This window comes from Somniosus microcephalus, chromosome 11 (genome assembly GCF_052327205.1).
Source record: "Somniosus microcephalus isolate GS21.2 chromosome 11, FLI_Smic_1.0, whole genome shotgun sequence".
NCBI classification, from domain to species: Eukaryota; Metazoa; Chordata; class Chondrichthyes; order Squaliformes; family Somniosidae; genus Somniosus; species Somniosus microcephalus.
Window position 1 is genome coordinate 116,044,666 of NC_140997.1, and position 22,210 is coordinate 116,066,875.

The window sequence follows — 22,210 nt, forward strand, 5'->3', positions numbered from 1 at the left end:
CTCCCCAGTCTCTCTCTCTCTCTCTCCCCAGTCTCTCTCTCTCTCCCCAGTCTCTCTCTCTCTCTCTCTCCCCAGTCTCTCTCGCCCTCCCCAGTCTCTCTCTCTCTCGCCCTCCCCAGTCTCTCTCTCTCTCGCCCTCCCCAGTCTCTCTCTCTCTCTCGCCCTCCCCCAGTCTCTCTCTCTCTCTTGGCCCTCCCCAGTCTCTCTCTCTCTCTCTCTCTCTCCCCAGCCTCTCTCTCTCGTCCTCCCCAGTCTCTCTCTCTCTCGTCCTCCCCAGTCTCTCTCTCTCTCGTCCTCCCCAGTCTCTCTCTCTCTCTCTCTCTCCCCAGTCTCTCTCTCTCTCGCCCTCCCCAGTCTCTCTCTCTCGTCCTCCCCAGTCTCTCTCTCTCTCCCCAGTCTCCCTCTCTCGTCCTCCCCAGTCCTCTCTCTCTCGCCCTCCCCCCGTCTTTCTCTCCCCCAGTCTCTTTCCCCCAGCTCTCTTTCTTGCTCTCTCCAGCTCTCTCTCTCTCCTCCACTCTATGTCTCTCTCCCCCAGTCTCTCGCATTTCGATCTGCTCTCTTCCGCACCCACCCCTGCCCACCAACGGATCCGGTGCGAGGGGGCTCAGGGACCGGTGCGAGGGGGCTCAGGGACCGGTGCGAGGGGGCTCAGGGACCGGTGCGAGGGGGCTCAGGGACCGGTGCGAGGGGGCTCAGGGACTGTTGCGAGGGAACAGAGGCTCTCAGTACAAGAAGCACACATAACAACAACGATTTGTATTTATACAGCAAATTTAATGTAGTAAAACATCCCAAGATACTTCACAGGAGTATCATCAGACACCAAGGGCCGAGGAGGGATTTGAAAACAATACAGGAACAGGAGCAAGCCATTCAGCTCTTCGAGCCTGTTCTGCCATTCAATGAGATCATGGCTGATCTGCAACGGAGCAGGCTCGAGGGGCCGTATGGCCTACTCCTGCTCTTATTTATGTTCTAACTCCATATACCCACCTTTGCCCCATGTCCCTTAATACCTTTGGTTAACAAAAATCTATCAATCTCCGATTTAAAATGAACGATTGATCTCGCATCAATTGCCATTTGCGGAAGAGAGTTCCAAACTTCTACCACCCTGTGTGTGTAGAAGTGTTTTCTAATTTCACTCCTGAAAGATCTGCCTCTAATTTTTAGGCTGTGCCCCCTCGTCCTAGAATCCCCAACCAGTGGAAATAGTTTCTCTCTATCTACCTGTTCTCCTTAATATCCTGAAAACTTTGATCAGATCACCCTTAACCTTCTGAATTCCAGAGAATACAACCTTAGTTTGTAACCCTAGTCCTTGTAATTTAACCCTTGGAGTCCAGGTATCATTCTGGTTAACCTACGCTACACTCCCTCCAAGGCTAATATATCCTTCCGAAGGTGTGGTGCCCAGAACTGCTCACAGTGCTCCAGGTGTGGTCGAACCAGGGTTTTGTATAGCTGCAGCGTAATTTCTACCCCCTTGTATTCTAGTCCTCTAGATATAGAGACCAGCATTCCATTAGCCTTTTTGATTATTTTCTGTACCTGTTAATGACATTTTAATGATCTGTGTACCTGGACCCCCCAAGTCTCTTTGGACCGCCACTGTTTTTAGCTTTTCACCATTTAGAAAGTACCCTGTTCGATCCTTTTTAGGTCCAAAGTGGATGACCTCACACTTGCCTATATTGAAATCCATTTGCCACAGTTTTAATTAAAAATGTCCTAGTAAAGGATCCCCTTGGAATGAGTGACCATAACATGGTTGAATTCCATATTCAATTAGAGGGTGAGGAGGTTGGATCTCAAACAAGCGTGCTAAGCTTGAATAAAGGAGACTATGAAGGTATGAGAGTGGAATTGAGTAGAGTGGATTGGGAAAATAGATTAAAGGGTAAGACGATACATGATCAGCGGTGTACATTTAAGGAGTTATTTTACAACTTCCAAAAAATATATATGCCACTGAGAAGAAAAGGGTGTAAAAGAAAAGACAGCCATCCGTGGCTAAGTAAAGAAATTAAGGATAGTATTCGACTAAAAACAAGGGCATATAAGGTAGCCAAATCTAGTGGGAGGATAGAGGATTGGGAAAACTTTAAAAGACAGCAAAAAGTAACAAAAAGATTGATTAAGAAAGGGAAGATAGATTATGAAAGTAAATTAGCAAAAAATATAAAAACAGATAGTAAGAGTTTTTATAGTTATATAAAAAGAAAAAGGGTGGCTAAAGTAAATGTTGGTCCCTTAGAGGATGAGACCGGGAAATTAATGGTGGGAAATATGGAGATGGCAAAAACACTGAATGAATATTTTATATCAGTCTTTACAGTAGAAGACACTAAGAATATCCCAACACTGGACAAACAGGGGGCTAAAGGGGGGGGAGGAGCTAAACACGATCAAAATCATGAAGGAAGTGGTACTCGGTAAAATAATGGGACTCAAGGCAGATAAATCACCTGGACCGGATGGCTTACATCCTAGGGTCTTGAGGGAAGTGGCGGTAGGGATTGTGGATGCATTGGTAATAATTTTCCAAAACTCCCTGGAATCAGCAAAGGTCCCGGCAGACTGGAAAACTGCTAATGTAACGCCCTTATTTAAAAAGGGCAGTAGACAGAAGGCTGGAAACTATAGACCGGTTAGCCTAACATCTGTGGAAGGTAAAATATTGGAGTCCATTATTAAGGAGACAGTAACAGGACATTTGGATAATCATAATTTAATAGGACAAAGTCAGCATGGTTTTATGAAGGGGAAGTCATGTTTGGCAAATTTGCTGGAGTTCTTTGAGGAAGTAACATATAGGGTGGATAAAGGGGAACCAGTGGACGTAGTGTATTTAGACTTCCAAAAGGCATTTGACAAGGTGCCACACAAAAGATTATTGCTTAAGATAAAAAATCACGGGATTGGGGGTAATATTCTGGCATGGATAGAGGATTGGCTATCTAACAGAAAGCAGAGAGTTGGGATAAATGGTTCATTCTCGGACTGGCAATCAGTAACTAGTGGTGTTCCACAGGGGTCAGTGCTGGGTCCCCAACTCTTTACAATCTATATTAACGATTTGGAGGAGGGGACCGAGTGTAACATATCAAAGTTTGCAGATGATACTAAGATGGGAGGGAAAGTAGTGAGTGAGGAGGACATAAAAAACCTGCAAGGGGACATCGACAGGCTAAGTAAGTGGGCAGAGATTTGGCAGATGGAATACAATACTGGAAAGTGTGAGGTTATGCACTTTGGCAGGAAAAATTATAGAGCAAATTATTATCTTAATGGCAAGAAACTGGAAAATACTGAAGTACAAAGGGATCTGGGGGTCCTGGTGCACGAAACTCAAAAGGTTAGTATGCAGGTGCAGCAAGTGATTAAGAAGGCCAATGGAATGTTGGCTTTCATTGCTAGGGGGATAGAATATAAAAATAGGGAGGTATTGCTTCAGTTGTACAAGGTATTGGTGAGACCGTACCTGGAATACTGCATACAGTTTTGGTGTCCATACTTAAGAAAAGACATACTTGCTCTCGAGTCAGTACAAAGAAGGTTCACTCGGTTAATCACGGGGATGAGGGGATGGACATATGAGGAGAGGTTGAGTAGATTGGGACTCTACTCATTGGAGTTCAGAAGAATGAGAAGCGATCTTATTGAAACATATAAGATTGTGAAGGGGTTGGATCGGGTGGATGCGGGGAAGATGTTCCCGATGATGGGTGAAACTAGAATTAGGGGGCATAGTCTTAGAATAAGGGGCTGCTTTTTCAAAACTGAGAGGAGGAGGAAATACTTCACTCAGAGGGTGGTAGGTCCATGGAATATGCTGCCCCAAAAAGCTGCAGAAGCTACATCATTACATACATTTAAAACAGAAATAGACAGTTTCCTAGAAGTAAAGGGAATTAAGGGTTACGGGGAGCGGGCAGGAATTTGGACATGAGTCTAGGTTCGGATCGGTCATGGCCCTGTGGGTAGCGGAGCGGGCCCAGGGGCCGTGTAGCCTGATCCTGCTCCTATTTTGTGTGTCTAATTCTGTTAGATTCAGGAGATGGTTCAGTGATAGTAGATTGGCGGTTAGGATCAGATCAGCCATGATCTTATTGAATGGCGGAGCAGGCTCGAGGGGCCGATTGGCCTACTCCTGCTCCTATTTCTTATGTTCTTATTGCCCAATCACTTAATCTATCAATATCCCTTTGTAATTTTATGCTTTCATCTACACTGCTTACAATGCCATCGGCAAATTTGGATATGTGACTTTCTATCCCACCATCTAAGTCATTAATAGTGAATGGTTGAGGCCCCAAAACAGATCCATGCGGGACAGCACTAGTCACATCACAAGGATGAGAAATTTAAAACTGATGCATTACCGAACCGGGAGCCAATGCAAGTCAGTGAGCACCAGGGTGATGGGTGACTTGGTGTGAGTTAAAATACGGGCAGCAGAGTTTTGGGTGACACACTCTGACTCAGCACGCACGTTTGGTTCCTGTACAAGTACCTAACTGGAAAGGCATGCTTTTACAGCAGAGATTTATTACCATCCGTCCAAGCACACATTACATGTACACAGCCCGAGATACAATCCATCATCCTTACTCTAGAGGTTACACATCACTCAGAGCTTTCAAAGTCAGCAAAAACATCAGCACTGATAATGGTCAGAGGAAAGATATTAATTAGCAGCCCATTAAAAATATCTGGAGTTACTGTTCATGTTAAATGTGTCATACATCAAAAAAGTCATATTTTTGAACCAATATTCAGCTGTGGATCCGAGGTAAACTCTGGCATCTGAGTCAGAAGGTCGTGGGCTCAAGCTCCACTCCAGACACTTAAGCACATAATCTAGGCTGACCTCTAGCAGTCAGAGGTGCTATCTTTCGGATGAGATGTTAAACTGAGGCCCCACCTGCCTCGAAGAAGCGTAGGGCGGTTCTCCCAGTGTCCTGTCTAATATTTAACCCTCTACTAACACTTAAAATCAGATGATCTGGTCATTTATTTTATTGCTGTTTGTGGGATCTTGCTTTACACAAATCGACTGCTGCGTTTCTCTGCATTACAACAGTGACTGCACTTCAGAAGTACATCATTGGCTGTAAAGCACTTTGGGACATCCTGAGGTTCTGAAAGGTGCTATGTAAATGCAAGTCATTCTTTTCTTGGCAGGTTAGTGCTTGGAAGCTAACACAAGTCACTCCCCCACCCACAGATTAAGCAGACAAAGAGGTTATAGCTATCATATCCCACCTCGCACTGTTTGTAGGCTGAGAAGCAGACACAGGTTAAAGGGCAGGGCAAACAACAGACAAGGGCTAATGCCATCAGAGTGGGAGGGCAGGGTAGTGAGGGACAGCACAGCCATCACTGAACTTCTTACACACAACAAACAGGTCGACAGCAGCTGATCATTGTCTCTCTCCTTCCCCAATAGCATGTACATCAGATCTAAGGGTCTCCCACCACACAGATCTGGTGCTGTCACTGACTGGGCACTAGCGCACCAAACAGACAACACACAGGGCTGGGCTAACTGTCCTGGAGACAGGTGGCCCTGCCTCTGCCCCCACAAAGCAGCACACTGTAAATGGATTGACAGCGAAGCAAACAGCTGACGATGTAATCAGTGAGATAGCGGCTCCGAGGCAGAAAAGCTCCATTGTATTCCTCAACAAGGAAGTGCACAGAATGTACACACTGTCTCACTCCCAGTTAATAATACAACCACCAGATTGCAAACAAGCAGTGTGTGCAGAGATCACCGTGCTGAAGGATGCTGTGACTGATCAGTTCCACTTCATTGATCAACTCCACCCTCCCATCCTGCCCTTATAATGGGTTGTAGGGCTGGAGCAGGTTACAGAAATAGGGAGGGGCGAGGCCACGGAGGGATTTGAACACAAGGATGCGAATTTTAAAATTGAGGCGTTGCCAGATCGGGAGCCAATGTAGGTCAGCGAGCACAGGGGTGATGGGTGAACAGGACTTTGTGCGAGTTAGGATACGGGCAGCCGAGTTTTGGATGAGCTCAAGTTTACGGAGGGGGTGAGAAGGGAGGCTGGCCAGGAGAGCATTGGAATAATCGAGTTGAGAGGTAACAAAGGCATGGAGGAGGGTTTCAGCAGCAGATGAGCTGAGACGGGGTGGAGTCGGGCGATGTTACGGAGCTGGAAGCAGGCGGTCTTGGTGATAGGAGAGGATAAGGGGTTGGAAGCTGAGCTCGGGGTCAAATAAGACAGCAAGGTTGCGGACAGTGATGAAACTATAGCACATTCAACCTGAACTCTACACCAAGCCTTACCTTGCGTTGAGAACAGTAATTAAACAGGTCTCAAGTTACTGCACACACAAAGAATAGGGCACTTAAAATACTGATGGCAAGTGTAGATGGAGCCACTACTCTGTGTGTCTAACTGAATCAACTCTACAACACAGCAGTGCCGCTCTCTGTAATTATACGTTCAGCACTGTTATTTGCTTTCCTACAGCCCAGTTTTATCACTCAGCGCTTCCACACTTCAGCAAATATGACACAGTCTAAACCACATCGAGGGCATTCACCCTGCTTACTGAGCTGCACCTAAAGCTACAGGACAGCAGATTAGTGAATGAGGTCACGGTGCCTTGATGGGTTACATCACTGTCAATTCACTGAAATTCCAAACCAGCTCAATACAGGATCAGTGATACACTCCGCCTGTACACCAATACAGGGTCAGTGATACACTCCGCCTTAACACCAATACAGGATCAGTGATACACTCCGCCTGTACACCAATACAGGGTCAGTGATACACTCCGCCTTAACACCAATACAGGGTCAGTGATACACTCCGCCCGTACACCAATACAGGGTCAGTGATACACTCCGCCTGTACACCAATACAGGATCAGTGATACACTCCGCCTGTACACCAATACAGGGTCAGTGATACACTCCGTCTGTACACCAATACAGGGTCAGTGATACACTCCGCCTTAACACCAATACAGGATCAGTGATACACTCCGCCTGTACACCAATACAGGGTCAGTGATACACTCCGTCTGTACACCAATACAGGGTCAGTGATACACTCCGCCTGTACACCAATACAGGGTCAGTGATACACTCCGCCTTAACACCAATACAGGGTCAGTGATACACTCCGCCTTAACACCAATACAGGGTCAGTGATACACTCCGTCTGTACACCAATACAGGATCAGTGATACACTCCGCCAGTACACGAATACAGGGTCAGTGATACACTCCGCCAGTACACCAATACAGGGTCAGTGATACACTCCGCCTGTACACCAATACAGGGTCAGTGATACACTCCGCCTTAACACCAATACAGGGTCAGTGATACACTCCGCCTTAACACCAATACAGGGTCAGTGATACACTCCGCCTTAACACCAATACAGGATCAGTGATACACTCCGCCTTAACACCAATACAGGGTCAGTGATACACTCCGTCTGTACACCAATACAGGATCAGTGATACACTCCGCCAGTACACGAATACAGGGTCAGTGATACACTCCGCCAGTACACCAATACAGGGTCAGTGATACACTCCGCCTGTACACCAATACAGGATCAGTGATACACTCCGCCTGTACACCAATACAGGGTCAGTGATACACTCCGCCTTAACACCAATACAGGGTCAGTGATACACTCCGCCTTAACACCAATTCAGGGTCAGTGATACACTCCGCCAGTATACCAATACAGGATCAGTCATACACTCTGCCTTAACACCAATACAGGGTCAGTGATTCACTCCGCCAGTACACCAATACAGGGTCAGTGATACACTCTGCCTTAACACCAATACAGGGTCAGTGATACACTCCGCATTTACACCAATACAGGATCAGTGATACACTCCGCCCGTACACCAATACAGGATCAGTGATACACTCCGCCCGTACACCAATACAGGATCAGTGATACACTCCGCCTGTACACCAATACAGGATCAGTGATACACTCCGCCCGTACACCAATACAGGATCAGTGATACACTCCGCCTGTACACCAATACAGGATCAGTGATACACTCCGCCTGTACACCAATACAGGGTCAGTGATACACTCCGCCTTAACACCAATACAGGGTCAGTGATACACTCCGCCAGTATACCATTACAGGGTCAGTGATACACTCCGCCTTAACACCAATTCAGGGTCAGTGATACACTCCGCCAGTACACCAATACAGGGTCAGTGATACACTCCGCCAGTACACCAATACAGGGTCAGTGATTCACTCCGCCAGTACACCAATACAGGGTCAGTGATACACTCTGCCTTCACACCAATACAGGGTCAGTGATACACTCCGCATTAACACCAATACAGGGTCAGTGATACACTCCGCCTGTACACCAATACAGGATCAGTGATACACTCCGCCTGTACACCAATACAGGGTCAGTGATACACTCCGCATTAACACCAATACAGGGTCAGTGATACACTCCGTCTGTACACCAATACAGGGTCAGTGATACACTCCGCCTGTACACCAATACAGGATCAGTGATACACTCCGCCCGTACACCAATACAGGATCAGTGATACACTCCGCCCGTACACCAATACAGGATCGGTGATACACTCTGCCTTAACACCAGCACAGGATCAGTGATACACTCCGCCTGTACACCAATACAGGATCAGCGAGCGACTCGGGGGAGGGGGGGCCAGGTGCCATACGGAGGGGGCAGGAAAGAGCAGCTTGGGGGGGCAGGAGCGACACGGGTGGGGGGGGTGGTGGCAGGAGCGACTCGGCTGTCTGGCCACCTCCATTGGGAAGCATCTAACCTGTACTGTACAGCCCCCTCCCCAAACACCGCACAAGATTGGGAACCTATATTCCTTGAGTACCCGCAGCAGTCCGTTCCACTGCACAGTGAATAGTACAGGACTGATCACTGGACACGGTAACACTTTATTCACAACTATTGCTACTTCTTATCTACAGCATAAAGGGATAATCTTAACCAGTACACAGCGACCAAGAGCAGGGATGAGATTGTCACAGCTGGATCCCTGTCACTCAGAGCACTGACCACAGCCTTCTGTGTACACACTGTGTACAGCTTCCACCATCTGAACATGCAAGAAGATCAACACGCACTACAGGCAGGTATGGAACAATGGGGGGAGGGAGGGAGAGAGGGACGAAGGGAGGGAGAGAGGGACAGAAGGCAGAAGCGAGAGAAGAGAGTGAGAGAGGGCAGGAGGGAGAGAACGTTTCCTGAATCAACAGCTCCGCCCTTTATGTCTAGCTGACTGCGGATCAGTTTCAAACAGCAAAAAAGGTCACCTATAATATTTTACACAAACTCGCCAACTCTTCGACAGCTAAACGACTGCAAAAAGAGAGGGAACTTTCTCCAATAACGTGTAAAGACACAAGTTTTTAAAGTCGCTGCAAAGCCCTCTCCTCACTTCTCAGTTACCAACCGAGGCAGTGCCCAACAGGCCTTCAAATTCCGGAGATCAGAAATACTGTTTGGAATAAATGATCTGATTATACGTGGCCTGACAAAGCCAGCATCCACAGTCGGAGGAGGTAACAAGAAGCTTCACAGACCCACCTTAGACAACTGTCGCCTCAGACTGAAGCGCTGAACCATCGTCAGTCAGCAGGAACAAAGCTGGAGCCTTCAACCGACCAACTCAGCTCCGACTGTGGGCAAGAAACAAGGATACAGACCAATACACACACTGCATCCCAAGTACAAGCTTCCACAGGCACTCCGTCCCTTTCAAGCCCACCTGCCTTTGAAAGGAGAGGACTCCTCAGTGAAGCAGAACACCATCCCAAACCAAGCTTTCTGCAGCCGAATACACCGTTATACTCAGAATCCTGACAGAACTCCCCCTGATGTCAGCAAAGTCTCGGCTGCCACCTGACTAGATTAGCATGGCTGAACTCCAGACTCCCAGTCAGGCGGGCAGGGTGTGGCCTACTCTGCTCCGTCTAACACAGAGGCTCTGCAGAGTCTGCCCAGCCCCCCTCGCTTCAGCACAGCTGATATTTAAAGAAAAAGCGGCCCTTCAATCAATGCTGCTTGAGGTGGAGAAACTCGCCCTGCAAATCCAACCAACTGCAATTTAAACAAAGCCGTTTCTAATTAAATCTCAGGGCCCGCAGCTCTCTCACGGCTTTGCCTTGAGCCGGCAGCTTGTCAGCACTGAGTAGACAGCAGGCCCTCTCTCCGTAACTGAACGGTTACAGCCCTCCACGCAGAGACAACACACCCTCCAGGCAAAGAGCAGGGACACCGCCCAATTACACTGCAGACTCTGTCTGTCACCCTATTTACACTGCAGACTGTCAGTGATCTGGATTCACTCCATTTACACTGCAGACTCTGTCTGTCACCCTATTTACACTGCAGACTGTCAGTGATCTGGATTCACTCCATTTACACTTCAGACTCTGTCTGTCACCCTATTAACACTGCAGACTGTGTCAGTGATCTGGATTCACTCCATTTACACTGCAGACTCTGTAACAACAACAATTTGCATTTATATAGCACCCAAGCAAAGAGGCCGAAGAGAGGTAAAGAGAAGAGAAGGGGAAATGCAGATTCTATCAGTGATTGAGGAGGGATTAAACTAATTTTACAGGGGAGAGGCACCAGGATGAAGCATTAGAGTGGAGAAACAAGGTGCACAGAGGACTGGGAGAGACAAACAGCATTTTATTTGATTACATTTTTTGAGGGGGTGACTAGGTGTGTGGATGAGGGTAGTGCAGTTGATGTAGTCTACATGGACTTCAGTAAAGCTTTTGACAAAGTCCCGCATGGGAGACTGGTCAAGGAGGTAAGAGCCCATGGGATCCAGGGCAATTTGGCACATTGGATCCAAAATTGGCTTAGTGGCAGGAGGCAGAGGGTGATGGTCGAAGGTTGTTTTTGTGACTGGAAGCCTGTGTCCAATGGTGTACTGCAGGGATCGGTGCTGGGTCCCTTGCTGTTTGTGGTCTACATTAATGATTTAGATATGAATGTAGGAGGCATGATCAGTAAGTTCGCAGATCACACGAAAATTGGTGGAGTGGTAAATAGCAAGGAGGGAAGCTTCCGGCTACAGGACGCTATAGACGGGTTGGTCAGATGGGCAGAACAGTGGCAAATGGAATTTAACCCTGAAAAGTGTGAGGTGATGCATTTTGGGAGGACCAACAAGGCAAGGGAATACACAATGAATGGTAGGACCCTAGGAAGGACAGAGGATCAGAGAGACCTTGGTGTGCATGTACATAGATCCCTGAAGGCAGCAGGACAGGTAGATAAGGTGGTTAAAAAGGCATATGGAATACTTGCCTTCATTAGCCGAGGCATAGAGTATAAGAGCAGGGAGGTTATGATGGAGCTGTACAAAACGCTGGTTAGGCCACAGCTGGAGTACTGTGTGCAGTTCTGGTCGCCACACTATAGGAAGGATGTGATAGTATTGGAGAGGGTGCAGAGGAGATTTACCAGGATGTTACCTGGGCTGGAGTGCTTCAGCTATGAAGAGAGACTGGACAGGCTGGGGTTGTTTTCCTTGGAGCAGAGAAGGCTGAGGGGGGACCTGATTGAGGTGTACAAAATTATGAGAGGCATAGATAGAAAGTAACTTTTCCCCTTAGTAGAGGGGTCAATAACCAGGGGGCATAGATTCAAGGTAAGGGGCAGGAGGTTTAGAGGGGATTTGAGGAAGAACTTTTTCACCCAGAGGGTGGTTGGAATCTGGAACTCACTGCCTGAAAGGGTGGTAGAGGCAGGAACCCTCACAACATTCAAGAAGCATTTAGATGAGCACTTGAAATGCCATAGCAAACAAGGCTACGGACCAAGTGCTGGAAAATGGGATTAGATTAGACAGGGCTTGATGGCCGGCGCGGACGCGATGGGCCGAAGGGCCTCTTTCTGTGCTGTATGACTCTATGACTCTAAAGAGTAGTTCAGAAATCGGAGGCATTAGACAGGGGAAATGAGAAGCAGTCTGGGTTTGGAGTGCATGTGCGTTAATGCACATAGTCTGGTAAATAAGGTTGGTGAGCTGCAGGCACATGTAGCCACATGGGATTATGACATAGTGGCAATAACGGAAACTTGGCTCAAAGAAGGGAAGGAATGGCTACAATGTACTCAGGAAAGATAGGGAAGGAAAAAGGGAGGGGGCGGCAGTATTGATCAAAGATACTGTTGCAGCAGTGCAAAGGGACAATGAAATTGAGGGTTCAAAGACATAATCTATTTGGTTAGAATTAAGGAACAATAGAGGGGTGTATACTATAGGCCACCAAATAGTGGGAGGGAGATAGAGGCGCACATTTGCAGGCAAATTTCAGAAAGATGCAAGAACTATAGAGTAGTGATAATGGGGGACTTCAATTACCCAAATATAGACTGGGAAAATAACAGTGTAAAGGGAAAGAGGGGGAGGAATTCCTGAAATGTGTACAAGAGAACTTTCTTAATCAGTGTGTTTCCAGCCCAATGAGGAAGGAGGCATTGCTGGATCTAGTTCTGGAGAATGAAGTGGGGCAAGTGGAGTCTGTTTCAGTGGGGGAGCATTTGGGAAACAGTCATCACAACGTCATTAGCACATAAGACGTAGGAGCAGGAGTCGGCCATTCGGCCCCTCGAGTCTGCTCCACCATTCAATAAGATCATGGCTGGTCTTCCACCTCACTTCCACTTTCCCGCCCTATTATTATTTGAATGGCAATAGATTGGGAGAAGGGGAAGTGCAAAGAGACCTGGGTGTTCTTGTGCACCAGTCGCTGAAGGTAAGCATGCAGGTGCAGCAGGCGGTTAAGAAGGCAAATGGTATGTTGGCCTTTGTAGCAAGAGGGTTCGAGTACAGGAACAAGGATGTCTTGCTACAGTTGTACAGGGCCTTGGTGAGACCGCACCTTGAGTATTGTGTGCAGTTTTGGTCGCCTTACCTGAGGAAGGATATTCTTGCCATGGAAGGAGTGCAGCGAAGATTCACCAGGCTGATACCTGGGATGGCAGGAATGACGTATGAGGAGAGATTGTTTCGATTGGGCTTATACTCACTGGAGTTTAAAAGATTGAGAGGGGATCTCATCGAAACCTATAAAATTCTGTCAGGGCTGGACAGACTAGATGCAGGAAGGATGTTTCTGATGGCTGGGGAGTCCAGAACCAGGGGTGATAGTCTAAGGATAAGGGGTAAGCCATTTAGGACTGAAATGAGGAGGAATTTCTTCACCCAGAGCGTGGTGAACCTGTGGAATTCTCTGCCACAGAGGGCGGTGGAGGCCAGTTCTTTAAATATATTCAAGAAAGAGTTGGATATATTTCTTAAGGCTAAAGGGATCAAGGGATATGGGGAGAAGGCAGGGACAGGGTACTCAACTTGGATGATCAGCCATGATCTCATTGAATGGCGGAGCAGGCTCGAAGGGCCGAATGGCCTACTCCTGCTCCTATCTTCTATGTTTCTATTACCCCATAATCCCTTGACTCCCTTAGTATCCAAAAATCTATCGCTCTCTGTCTTGAATATACTCAACGACTGAGCATCAACAGCCCTCTGGGGTAGAGAATTCCAAAGATTCACCACCCTCTGAAGGTTTACAGTAGTTCTGGAAAAGGATGAGGAAAAATCAAATGCGAAAATACTCAACTGGAGGAGGGCTAATTTCAGTGAGTTGAAAAGGGATCTGGCCCAGTTGGATTGGAATCAAAGATTGGCAGGTAAAACAGTAAATAAGCAATGGGAAGCCTTCATGGAGGAGATAGCCACTTCAAAGATAAGACACATTCCCATGAGGGGGAAAGGAAGGGCATCCAAAGCTAGAGCCGCCTGGATGATTAAAGATATAGAGATTAAAATGAAACAGAAAAAGGCTTATGATAAATATCGGGTTCATAATTCAGTAGAGAACCAAGCTGAATACAGAAAAGTACAGGGGAGATCTGAAAAAGGAAATAAGAGGGGCAAAGAGAGTGTATGAGAATAGATTAGCCATTAACTTAAAATGGAACACAAAAGTCTTTTATAAACTTCTAAATAGTAAAAAGGTAGCCAAAGGAAGCGTGGAGCCAATTAGGAACCAAAAAGGAGATCTTCTTGTGTCGGCAGAGGGCATGGCTGAGGTACTAAGTGAGTAATTTGCACCTGTCTTCACTCGAGAAGAGGATACTGCCAATGTCACAGTAAAGGAGGTAGGAGAGAAATTGGATAGGATAAAAATAAGAGAGGTACTTAAAGGGTTGGCAGCGCTCGAAGTGGAAAAGTCACCCGGTCTGAATGGGATGCATCCTAGGTTGCTGAGGGAAGTAAGGGTGGAAATTGCAGAGGCTCTGGCCACAATCTTCCAATCCTATTCGATATGGGGGACGTGCCAGAGGACTGGAGAATTGCAAATGTTACACCCCTGAAAAAGGGGGAGGGGGATAAACCCGGCAACTACAGGCCAGTCAACTGAGCCTAATGTCAGTAGTGGGGGAACTTTTAGAGACAATAATCTGGGACAAAATTAATTGTCACTTGAAAATATATGGGTTAATAAATGACAACCAGCACGGATTTGTTAAAGGCAAACTGTGTTTGATTAACTTGATTGAGTTCTTTGATGAAGTAACAGAGATGGTTGATGAGGGTAGTGTGGTTGATGTTGCGTATATGGATGTTCAAAAGGGGTTTGACAAAGTATCACATAATAGACTTGTTAGCAAAATTAAAGCCCACGGGATTAAAGGGGCAGTGGAATTGTGGATACAAAATTGGCTAAGTGACAAAGCGACAGTCATGCTGAGCGGTTGTTTTTAAGACTGGGGGGGGAAATAGACAGTGGTATTCCCCAGGGGTTGGTGTTGGACCACTGCTCTTTTAGATATACATTAATGACCTGGACTTGGGTAAACAGGGCATAATTTCAAAGTTTGCAGGTGACACGAGACTCAGAAATGTAGGAAACAGTGAAGAGGATAGCAACAGACTTCAAGAGGACAAAGACAGACTGGGGAAATGGCCAGACACATGGCAGATGTAATTTAACGCAGAGAGGTGAGGCATTTTGGTAAGAAGAATGAGGAGAAGCAATATAAACAAAATGGTACGATTTTAAAAGGGGTGCAGGAACGGAGAGACCTAAGGGTGTACGTACAGAAATCTTTGAAGGTGGCAGAACAAGTTGAGTAGGCTGTTAACAGAGACCAGAGAAGCTGGGGTTGTTCTCCTTAGAGCAGAGAAGAATAGGTTTCAAAATCATGAAATGTTTCAAGTGGCAGAAGGGTTGGTAACCAGAGGACACAGATTTTAAGTAATTAGTAAAACAACCAGTCAAGATGAGGAGAATTTCTTTACGCAGCGAGTTGTTGTGTTCTGGAATGCACTGCCTGAAAGGGCGATGGAAGCAGATTCATTGATACTGTAACTTTCAAAAGTGATTAAGATAAATACTTCAAGGGAAAAATGTGCCTGGTAATGGGGAAAGGGCAGAGGAATGGGATTAATTGGATAGCTCTTTCAAACAGCCGGCACAGGCACGAGGAGTGAGCGGCCTCCTTTTGTGCTGTATCATTCTATGATTCAATCTGGATTGAGCCCATTTACACAAGATTCTGTCAGTGATCTGGATTCACCCGATCGACACTGCCCCCCTCCCCTCATTCTCTCTGTACCAGGCACTGCCCCCCTCCCCTCAGTCTCTGGACCCGGTACTGCCCCCCTCCCCTCAGTCTCTGTACCCGGTACTGCCCCCCTCCCCTCAGTCTCTCTGTACCCGGTACTGCCCTCCTCCCCTCAGTCTCTGGACCCGGCACTGCCCCCCTCCCCTCAGTCTCTCTGTACCCGGTACTGCCCTCCTCCCCTCAGTCTCTCTGTACCCGGTACTGCCCCCCTCCCCTCAGTCTCTCTGTACCGGGCACTGCCCTCCTCCCCTCAGTCTCTGTACCCGGTACTGCCCTCCTCCCCTCAGTCTCTCTGTACCCGGTACTGCCCCCCTCCCCTCAGTCTCTCTGTACCCAGCACTGCCCCCCTCCCCTCAGTCTCTCTGTACCCGGTACTGCCCCCCTCCCCTCAGTCTCTCTGTACCCGGCACTGCCCCCCTCCCCTCAGTCTCTGTACCTGGTACTGCCCCCCCTCCCCTCAGTCTCTGTACCCGGTACTGCCCCCCTCCCCTCAGTCTCTGTACCCGGCACTGCCCCCCTCCCCTCAGTCTCTGTACCCAGCACTGCCCCCCTCCCCTTAGTCTCTCTGTACCCGGCACTGCCCCCCTCCCCTCAGTCTCTCTGTACCCAGCACTGCCCCCCTCCCCTCAGTCTCTCTGTACCCGGTACTGCCCCCCTCCCCTCAGTCTCTCTGTACCGGGCACTGCCCCCCTCCCCTCAGTCTCTCTGTACCGGGTACTGCCCCCCTCCCCTCAGTCTCTGTACCCGGTACTGCCCCCCTCCCCTCAGTCTCTCTGTACCCGGTACTGCCCCCCTCCCCTCAGTCTCTCTGTACCCGGTACTGCCCCCCTCCCCTCAGTCTCTGTACCCGGCACTGCCCCCCTCCCCTCAGTCTCTCTGTACCCAGCACTGCCCCCCTCCCCTCAGTCTCTCTGTACCCGGTACTGCCCCCCTCCCCTCAGTCTCTCTGTACCCGGCACTGCCCCCCTCCCCTCAGTCTCTCTGTACCCGGCACTGCCCCCCTCCCCTCAGTCTCTGTAACCGGCACTGCCCCCCTCCCCTCAGTCTCTCTGTACCGGGCACTGCCCCCCTCCCCTCAGTCTCTCTGTACCCGGTACTGCCCCCCTCCCCTCAGTCTCTCTGTACCGGGCACTGCCCTCCTCCCCTCAGTCTCTCTGTACCCGGCACTGCCCCCCTCCCCTCAGTCTCTCTGTACCGGGCACTGCCCTCCTCCCCTCAGTCGCTCTGTACCCGGTACTGCCCCCCTCCCCTCAGTCTCTCTGTACCCGGCACTGCCCCCCTCCCCTCAGTCTCTCTGTACCCGGCACTGCCCCCCTCCCCTCAGTCTCTGTACCAGGCACTGCCCCCCTCCCCTCAGTCTCTCTGTACCCGGCACTGCCCCCCTCGCCTCAATCTCTGTACCAGGCACTGCCACCCTCCCCTCAGTCTCTCTGTACCAGGCACTGCCCCCCTCCCCTCAGTCTCTGTACCTGTCACTGCCCCCCTCCCCTCAGTCTCTGTACCTGGCACTGCCCCCCTCCCCTCAGTCTCTACCAGGCACTGCCCCCCTCCCCTCAGTCTCTATGTACCCGGCACTGCCCCCCTCCCCTCAGTCTCTCTGTACCCAGCACTGCCCCCCTCCCCTCAGTCTCTCTGTACCCGGTACTGCCCCCCTCCCCTCAATCTCTCTGTACCTGGCACTGCCCCCCTCCCCTCAGTCTCTCTGTACCCGGTACTGCCCCCCTCCCCTCAGTCTCTGTACCCGGTACTGCCCCCCTCCCCTCAGTCTCTCTGTACCGGGCACTGCCCCCCTCCCCTCAGTCTCTCTGTACCGGGTACTGCCCCCCTCCCCTCAGTCTCTGAACCTGGCACTGCCCCCCACCCCTCAGTCTCTGGACCCGGCACTGCCCCCCTCCCCTCAGTCTCTGTACCCGGTACTGCCCCCCTCCCCTCAGTTTCCTCTGTACCCGGCACTGCCCCCCTCCCCTCAGTCTCGCTGTACCCGGCACATAGACATGGAAGATAGGAGCCGGAGTAGGCCATTCGGCCCCTCGAGCCTGCTCCGCCATTTAATGAGATCATGGCTGATCATCCAAACTCAGTACTCTGTCCCTGCTTTCTCCCCATATCCCTTTAGCCTTAAGAAATATATCTAACTCCTTCTTGGATATATTTAATGAATTGGCCTCCACTGCCTTCTGTGGTAGATAATTCCACAGGTTCACCACTCTCTGGGTGAAGAAATTCCACCTCATCTCTGTCCTAAATGGCTTACCCCTTATCTTTAGACTGTGACCCCTGGTTCTGGACTCCCTGACCATCGGGAACATTCTTCCTACATCCAGTCTGTCAGTCCTGTTAGAATTTTATAAGTTTCAATGAGATCCACTCGCATTCTTCTAAACTCCAGCGAGTATAAGCCCAATCGACACAATCTCTCCTCATACGTCATTCCTGCCATCCGAGGTATCAGCCTGGTGAATCTTCGCTGCACTCTCTCCATGGCAAGAACATCCTTCCTCAGATAAGGCGACCAAAACTGCACACAATACTCAAGATGTGGTCTCACCAAGGTCCTGTACAACTGCAGCAAGACATCCTTGCTCCTGTACTCGAATCCTCTCGCTATGAAGGCCAACATACCATTTGCCTTCTTAACCACCTGCTGCACCTGCATGCTTACCTTCAGCGACTGGTGCACAAGGACACCCAGGTCTCGTTGCACTTTCCCTTCTCCCAATCTATTGCCGTTCAGATAATAATCTGCCTTCCTGCTTTTGCAACCAAAGTGGATAACCTCGCATTTATCCACATTATATTGCATCTGCCCAATCACCCAACCTGTCCAAATCATACTGGAATTTCTCGGCATCCACCTCACAGCACACACGCCTGTAGTGTATGTACCTTTAAGAGCCCCTGTGTACTGTAATACCGGTAGTGACCACTCAGGTATATATGCCTGTGTAGCGTCTTGTATCTTTTAGTTCACCTCCAGACATTGTTCAGTAAACACCTGTTAAACCAACTCCTGCATTCCGTGTCTCCATTAACACACGGATACAACAGTGGCGACGAATTCGAAACGGACTTACCTGCAATTCGGCAGCACCTCAAGGAGATCGATTCCTCAGACGAAGGTCGAAGAAAAAAAAACTGTGGTTTCACCAGCTAGCCGGGCTGGTGGCAGGTACTGCACTAATCCTTCCTGGGCGGCGGGCTGGGGCTCGATCGGCTGGCTCTGCAGCGGGGCCGAGCAGCGAGTCGGAAGGCGGAGGCAAACAGAGACGGAGGGTGGAGCACTCGGGAGACGGCCGGCGCTGCAAAGCAGGTCGGCGTTCGGACCAAGCAGAGGGAGGGAAAAGTCCCAGAGAGTCCGGCGGGAACGAGTCTCCAACTATTAAAAATATCTGTGTAAATAAAAACCGCGGAGAACAGCGTTGTCCGCAGCAGCAGCGGCGGGAAAGCGCGGCAGGCGCCATTTTTTCTCGGCAGGGAAGAAAGGAAAGCGCGGGAGGCGCCATTTTTTGATTTTCAGGATGCCTAAGACTGGCAATATTACTGCTTTCGATAGTAATATAGAGGATTGGACCACGTATGTGGAAAGAGTGGAGGTATATTGCACAGCGAATGAAGTAGAGGATGATAAAAAGGCATCGGTACTTCTAAATCTGATGGGCGCAAGGACATACGGGCTGTTACGAAACTTAATCACTCCAGCCAAACCGATGGACAAGAATTTTAAGGAGATTGTTGATACCCTACAGGAGCACTTAAACCCAACACCGCTGCTGATAGTGGAACGATTCAAATTCTTCAGGAGGAATCAGCACAAGAATGAAAGTAACGCTGATTACCTCACCGAATTAAGAAAGCTGTCAAAGCACTGCCAATTCGGGGCAGGACTGGCAGATTATCTACGAGACAAATTCGTCTGCAGTCTCCTAAATGAAGGAACACAGAAAAGGCTACTTTCTGAGAAAGATTTGACACTGGACAAGGCTTTCAGTGTGGCTGTATCATACGAAGCAGCAGCAAGAGGAGCTGCAGAGATACAGCAAAAGCCACAGGACTTCGGCACCCATGAAATGACACGGGGTTTCGAGATGTTATCGCTGCGGCAGATCCACCCATGACCAGAGGGACTGCTGGTTCAAGGACAAAGCATGCAGGCAATGCGGAAAGATGGGACACATTGCACGTGTATGCCGATCTGGAAACAAAAAATCCACTGACAGAAATAAAATCAATAAGGAAAAGTACAGAAAGGTACAAATGATGACGGACAGTAGCTCCGAAGACCAGAAGACCGATAGCGACTCCGGAAACAAGAGACTAAGCTGTCTCAAATTACATAATGTAATTGCCAAAGAAGATTACCAGACCATTTGGGTTACCCTCACGATAGCGGGGTCCCCAGTTAAAATGGAGCTAGATACAGGATCAGCTCTGACCGTCATAAGTCGACGGGATTACGAGCGGCTATTTCCGCATATACCTTTGAAAGACACATCCATTATCTTGAAGACATATACGGGGCAGAAAGTATACCCCAGAGGGAAATACAGAAGTTGTATTTATACGTTCTGCAAGATGGTGGTCCACCGCTGTTGGGACGTGAATGGATCAGGAAGATACGTTTAGACTGGCACTCCATTCAGGCACTGACGGTGACCGGTAAGAAAAAAAATGATGATGACGTCATACCTGAACGATTAAAAGACATCTTGGCCAACGCCAAAGAAGTGTTTCAACAGGAACTAGGAACCTTGAAAGGCAGCACCGCCTCAATAAAAGTGGAAGATGCGGCAATTCCCAAGTTTTTTAAGGCAAGGCCGGTGCCATACACAATTCGTCCAGCAGTCGAGGCAGAGCTGGAGAATTTGGAAAAGGCAGGCGTGTTATCCAAGGTAGATTGGAGCGAGTGGGCAACACCCATCGTCCCGGTCATGAAGAAAACGTTGAATAATGATAAATAATAATAATAATTATTATTCAACTTTATTGTCATTGCACAAGTACATGAACAACGAAATGTGATCTTGCAAGCTCCCATGACTGGGAGAAGCAAAGCCGCTGCGTCGGTGCGCGCCGCCATTCCATTTCCACCATTCCTCCTGTCCGACAATCTTCAGCCCACCGCCCGGGCCTGCTCACCAGCCACTCCTCCCGTGGCTCCTTCCGTGACCTTCTCACCAACCGCCCCTCCTCGGGGCTCCTTCCGTGACCTTCTGCACCTGGTCTTCCCTGATGGTCACCCCTCCAGGTACTAACCAGGCCTGGCTCTGCTTAGCTTCCAAGCCTTGCCAGTGAAAATTCGCATCTGTGGGGACTTCAAGGTGACTGTAAACCCGGTCCTTCACACGGTACAGTATCCTCTTCCGAGGATAGAATATATTTTCGCCTCACTATCCGGAGGGAAACGTTTCACCAAAATTGACTTGGCACAAGCATATCTACAGATGGAGGTTGAGGAGGCCTCTAAAAAGTATCTCACGATAAACACTCACAAAGGCCTGTACCAGTACAATCGACTGGTTTTCGGAGTAGCATCAGCTCCAGCTATCTGGCAAAGAGCTATGGAGCAAGTCCTGCAAGGGATTCCGGGGACTCAATGCTACCTAGACGACATCCTTGTAACAGGAGAAAACGACAACGAGCACCTTGCCAATTTGGAGCAGGTGCTCACTAGGCTGAGAGAACGGGGCCTACGAGCAAATCGCCCCAAGTGCGAATTTTTCCAGAAACAAATATCATATTGTGGCCATATAATTAACGAAGAAGGGTTGCATAAGTCACCTGAAAAAATTGAAGCGGTCATAAAAGCCCCAGCACCTGAAAATGTCTCACAATTAAGGTCGTTCCTGGGATTGATAAATTACTATCATAAATTTTTACCAAACTTGTCAACTGTTCTGCACCCTCTTAACGCACTGCTACAAACGGGAGTAAGTTGGAAATGGAGCGAAGACTGTAAACGTGCCTTCCATAAATGCAAAGGCTTGATCACGTCCAAGGAAGTGTTGGCTCATTACAACCCATCACTGCCAATCAGACTGGCGTGCGATGCATCCCCTTACGGCGTAGGAGCGGTATTATCGCATAGATTCCCTGATGGCTCGGAGCGGCCGATAGCTTTTGCGTCACGCTCATTGAACTCAGCTGAGCGTAACTATGCCCAGATCAACAGGGAAGTACTCAGCCTGGTGTGGGGAGTGAAGAAATTCAACCATTACCTACACAGACAAAAATTTACCTTGTTGACTGACCATCAACCCCTCGTCTCCATATTCAACCCTAAAAAGGGCGTTCCCATTATGACAGCGCAAAGGCTAGAGGTGGTCCCTTTTCCTAGGGGCACACCAATATGACATAGAATACAAAGGGTCAAAACAGCATGGGAATGCTGACGGTTTATCGCGCCTACCGTTGCCAACGGTAGAAGAGGCACCAACAGTGGACCCAGTGGAGATGTTCCACTCAACCAGTGGAAATGTCTACCAGTAACAAATTCTACCATTGAAAAGGAAACGAGA

At 48.9% G+C, this 22,210-nt stretch overlaps 1 protein-coding gene across 2 annotated transcripts in view; it reads right to left on the bottom strand.

The window, feature by feature from the left end:
• Positions 1–22,210, bottom strand: part of LOC147110834 (transmembrane and coiled-coil domains protein 1-like) — a 166,631-nt gene that overhangs the window by 114,025 nt on the left and 30,396 nt on the right. The gene's annotated exons all lie outside the window — the stretch shown is intronic.